The sequence below is a fragment of the Macaca thibetana genome, chromosome 17 (genome assembly GCF_024542745.1).
Source record: "Macaca thibetana thibetana isolate TM-01 chromosome 17, ASM2454274v1, whole genome shotgun sequence".
In the NCBI taxonomy this organism is placed as follows: Eukaryota; Metazoa; Chordata; class Mammalia; order Primates; family Cercopithecidae; genus Macaca; species Macaca thibetana.
The window spans coordinates 52,488,918-52,494,585 of NC_065594.1; the positions used below are offsets into that span (position 1 = coordinate 52,488,918).

The 5,668-nt window shown below is 36.7% G+C and overlaps 1 non-coding gene across 1 annotated transcript; it reads left to right on the top strand.

Moving 5' to 3' along the window:
- Window positions 1-1,365: 1,365 nt before the first annotated feature.
- LOC126940900 (small nucleolar RNA SNORA9) lies at window positions 1,366-1,496 on the top strand. Its single transcript, XR_007720971.1, has one exon. It is a non-coding gene; the product is annotated as a small nucleolar RNA SNORA9 (small nucleolar RNA).
- Window positions 1,497-5,668: the final 4,172 nt, after the last annotated feature.

Genomic DNA, 5,668 nt, shown 5'->3' on the forward strand with positions numbered 1-5,668 from the left:
ATCCCCACACATGTCCACCGCATCAGACGTTGGACAGCTTCTAAACTTGCCACCCATTTTCATGCCTGCCTTCATATTACTCTCTGAGAGCATGGCCTTTAACCCATTGCATGTATCTGCCAAGCCTTCTCCATCTACACACAGGCCTATTTCATTAGTCCCTACTCTGCCGACTTTGCACTTTAGTCATTCTTCTAAAATAGTAGTTAACCACAAGTTCTCATTCCTCATTAGATTGGGAACCTGTGCCAAATAAGCATCTCTCCAGAATCACAGTCAAACACATCTACCCAGGAAACAGATAAAAGCAGAGACAGCCTTATAGAGAAAGAAAATGGGCATGATCTGAGGTGTTCCTAAAGACCATGCCAGCAGCAAAATATTCTTCCCATTCGAGTAGCATGGTGCCTGAAAATCACACTATTAGGGATTTATTTCTTTGGGTCTAGCAATACTTGGTCTTCAATTAATAAGAAAATGTTTAAATAATCTAAGTATAAATTAATTTAGAATACATTTCCTCTGTGACAAAAGGAGCTAAACCATAGATGGAGCAGGTGCATAAGAAATGAGGTATAGAAAAGAGAGGAAAGGTCAAAGAAAGGGGACATTCAGATAGCAAAATAAAAATATACACTTGGCAGGGCTTAAGAGTCATACATTTAATTAATTAGAAAAGCAGCAACAGACATCACTATCACCGCTATCATGAGGATTTCGTTTCCTTCTCTCAAAGAATTTACTGCAATTGAAGGTTGAAATGTCATTTCAATTGATTTTTAATACATGACAACTTACATTTCCTTTTGCCATCTTGTTGTTGCAATTGAGAAGGCACTGGCAATAGCATTAATAGATGAGAAAGTCCAATATACCCATTTTGTAAAAATAATTTGATAATGTAATAGAAGTCAATTCAGTTTTTGGTCAGTTAGCACAAGAGACGCTAAATACCCATCACTTAGTTCCTCACGCTTACAAACAGCCTACGGTTCTTTTTTACAGCAGCAACATGAAATGTGATAAAGCCTATGAGACCAAGGAGAGAAAGAAGCTCAACCCCAGTTTTGCTTTGCCATTAACCTGGGATAAAATATCAATCACATTGTTTAATCTGTAGGTAGGTTTCTTCATCTGCAAAATTGGGGTAATACTCCTGTTCCCCTTCAAATATCAGAAAGTGAGACATAGCTAGTTCAGTGTTTTAACACATAGAAACTGACCAATTTTATGATAAACAAGGTGAGTAAGATACATTCTTGGTCACAAAATGGCCTCATGACAAAAACTGTTTTATAAACAAATATGCATAATCTTTAATTTTCTAAAAGAAGGCATATCAAAAACAGTTTTAAAAGCAAATACTGGCAAACCTCCAGCGTGCTTGGGTCTGTGGTGACCTGTGCATTCCTACACTGCTCGACAGAACAGTATTGAAATAGTTGAGGGTTTGTCCTGCTCCATCCAGAGTAAGGTTATAGAAATTTCAGACAATTGCTTGAAAAAAATGGAAAAAAAAAAAGAAAAGAAAAGAAAACACACTTCATGACTTCACATATAAAATAAAGATTTGTTTTCATTTTATCTTTTCTTCTGGAATCAATGCTGGTTTTTTGTTTGGGTTTGATTTGTTTTCTTTAGTCTTTTCTTTTTTAGAGACAGCACCTGTTGCCCAGGCTGGAGTGCATTGATGCCATCATGGCTCATGGTAGCGTCAAATTCCTGGGCTCAAGCAATCCTCCTACCTCATCCTCCCAAGTAGCTGGGACTACAGGCATGCAGTACCATGCTCAGCTAATGTTTCTTGTGTTTTCAATGGGTACAGGGTCTTGCTTGTTGCCCAAGCTGGCCTTGAACTCCTAGTCTCAAGGGATCTTACCATCTCAGCCTCAATTTCAAGTTTTAACAGTTTCAATTAACAGTATACCAGTAGTAAATTTGTTTCTAGGACTATAAAGATCTAGCCTCATTACAGCAACAATAATAATAACAACATCAGGAAACAAAACATGTACTTTTCTCACATGATTCCATTTAATTCACACAGTTAGTTTTACAGGTAAGGAAATGGGGAGTTAAAGAGTTTAAATAACTTGGTCACAGTCACACAGTCAGTGGAATCACAAAACTCAAAGCTATACTAAAGCCTCACTATGTCCAGCGTGGCCACAGTGTTTCTGTCATTGGTGGGCTTTCCTTCTGACCTAGGCTGTTAGAGAACACATATCTCAGCTAGACTCGTCATAGCAACTAAGATGTAGGCACCAGAGTACATAATACCAGACCAACCTGCCTTCCACTCCATGTTTTGTGGTGTTCAATTCCTAAGCTGACTGTGGGTCACATTATGAGCATTTTCTTCCAGAAACTACAGTTCTTCATTTCCAGGCACTATTCTTTTGGTATCTATTTCCAGCCTTTGTGTTGTAAAAGAATACCCCACTGCTGGCTGTGTGCAAAGGGAACTGTAAAATACATGATTACAGGTCTGAATATCAAACAAACTCCATGTGAAATACACTTTAAAGGAAAAATATGCACATATTAACCACCTATACAGAATTACAACCTTCTTCTCTTTTACAATGTTGGCTATTATAATTGACCAGCTATATTGCAACAGTATTTAAATACTGTAACATTCCAAGAACAATTCCTTTTCCCTGTTAGGTCCCTCTAATTTTTTGTTTCTGCCAGCACATTCCATGTCAGTTAACAACTATACTCTCTACATAATTCTAAAATATTGAACTGTATGCTAAATAAGTAAAATATTTTAAGATAATGTCTTGAGGGAATAGTATTTCATATTATAACTCAATATGCCCTAAGGTAATTATTCAGATATCAATATGCAAAATAGCAGTATGCTGTAGCGCCCTATATTTCTTTTTATTTTGCTTCTTTGTAGCAAGCAATAAATTTAAAGATACAAAAAAAAATTAAAGGAAAAGTTTGCAGTTGATTTTATTAACAAGATTGTTTGCCTAGGGAGAGAGAAATTTCACTTGGTCCTTTCCTAATTATTCATGTAAATTAAATTCTACAAGTGAAGAAAATTCATAAAAGTCATACTTACTCATCTGAGAGGGAGATATAGCATATGAATGGGGCCTATAACCTCGGAAGGTGAAATGTAGAAAATATCACAAGCAACTCCCACATTAAGTTAAGTGAACCAAAAAAAAGGAGATTCTTGGTGTGAAGGAGACTTCAAGGATATCCTCCCTAATCGCCGCTTAATAGTCTCAAATCTCTGACACAGGAAACAAATCAAGAATTCAGAGAACATGGAATTATAAGTCACTTATATTTGATATCAAATGTAAGCACTACTAGAAACATTTTAAATTGTTTAAAACTTTTAAATATAATTTTTGAAGAGAAAGCAAAAATTGTAATTTAAATTTTTAAGACATCTGTATGTTTCACATCCTACAAAAACTACGCATTTTTGTGTGTTTTCTGAAATTCACACTGTTTTTTCCTCCTAAACCTATGTTAGGATGAAATTAAACAATAAACTACTACAGACTTGTATGCTAACACTCAATACTCAAAATGAACTCAAATCATTCAACAAATATTTATTTAATGCCTTTTATGTGCAAGGCATTGTAGTAGAGAACACAATAGCATTTCTCATTTAGATATAAACAGTTTAATCAATCTTTTCACAAAGGACCTAATCATTAAATGGAAAGTATGTCCACCATTCATGAGAATTTCAGTTTACATCTTTTCAGGATACAGTTAACAACTGTGGGCTAGGTGCAGTGGCTCACACCTGTAATCCCAACACTTTGGGAGGCCGAGGTGGGCAGACCACGAGGTCAAGAGATCGAGACCATCCTGGCCAACATGGTGAAACCCAGTCTCTACTAAAAATACAAAAATTAGCCCAGGTGTGGTGGCACACACCTGTAGTACCAGCTACTCAGGAGGATGAGGCAGGAGAATCACCTGAACCCAGGAGGCAGAGGTTGCAGTGAGCCAAGATCATGCCACTGCACTCCAGCCTGGGCAACAGAGCAAGACTCTGTCTCAGAAACAAACAAACAAAAAAAGTGCAGGAAGAACAAAGCAGAACTGGTGAGTAGTTGAATATAGAGAATAAACATAGAGAAAACAAAGATAAAGCCAAAGATAAAGTCAAGGAAAAAACTGAGACAGGGACAGAAATTAGGAGACAGCAATGAGACCAAGATGACAATTTAAGCATCATATATGTTGAGCCTGAAGTAATAGCCAGCTATCCCAGGACAGAGGTATGAGAGGTAGCTGAAGGTATTTGACAATACTTTTAGATCTCTAAGAGATCGTCTTAAGATAGATAGTGAGAAAGAAAGTACAGAAGTACTTACAGCTAAAAGACCACCATTGACTCTGACTAGAAGGACAGGACTGGTAGCTTTATACCAATGTCCAATATGCACATGAAAAGATGCTCTTCAGTAATCAATAGGGAAATGCAAATTAAAACCACAATGAGATACCACCTCATACTCATTACGATGACAATTAGATATATATATATATATACACATACATACATATGTATATATAAAATTTTAAAAGAAAACAGAAAACAACAAGTGTAATGGCAAGGATGTGGAGAAATTGGAACCTCGTGCAATGCTCGTGGAAATGTAAAATGGTATATCCGCTGTGGAAAACAGTTTGGTGGTGGTTCCTCAAAAAATTAAACATACAATTATCATATAATCCAGCAATTCCACTACAAGGCAAATCCCCAAAAGAATTGAAAAAACAGGGACTTGAAAGATATGTGTATGCCAATGCTCATAGCAGCATTATTCACGATAGCAAAAAGGTAGAAAGTACCACTGACAGGTAAATAGATAAATAAAAGGTGATGTATACATACAATGCAATATTAACTACAAAAATGGAGTGGAATTCTGATACATGTTATGACATGAATGAACTCTCCAGGCATTGTGCTTAGTGAAGTAAACAAGATACAAAATGACAAATATTGTATAATTCCACTGATATGAGGTATTTAAAATAGGCAAATTCATAGAGACAGAAAGAATAGAGGTTGACAGTTGTGGGGAGAGTGGAATGGGAATGATTGTTTAATGAGGACAGAGATTTTTTTTCTTTTTGCTATGACAAAAAAGTTCTGGAAATGGATAGTGGTGATGGTTGCATAACACTGTGAATGGGCTTAATACCAAGAGAGTTGGGGGCTGCACGATGGAGGAAGAACAGATCAGCAAAGTTGTGAGAGAAGAAACTAGACTACAGGGATCATGAAGTGGATATGTAAGAATGAACTGGGGTTCACACATGGTACTCACTTGAGAAACTGGTATACTCAGTGAACCTAACAGGAAAACTACAAATATTGCCCTCAAACACAGCAAACTATATATAATAAATCTTGTGAATAGAAAATGAGCATGTCAGCTAAACCCCCTGCCTGGACTTGGAGATACAGAGTTAATATTTGTGGTCTCTGCACTTACGCGTTTACTGTCTGTTGGAGAATCCTGATCCCAGGGCCAATTTTATTTTTCCATTAATAATCAGCATTTACTGAGCACCTACTGTACATCAAGCCCACAGCTAGTCATTAGAGGTGATAGCGATTATGTATAAGGCAGATAACTATCAACAAGGCAAGACTTCAGGAGAACAG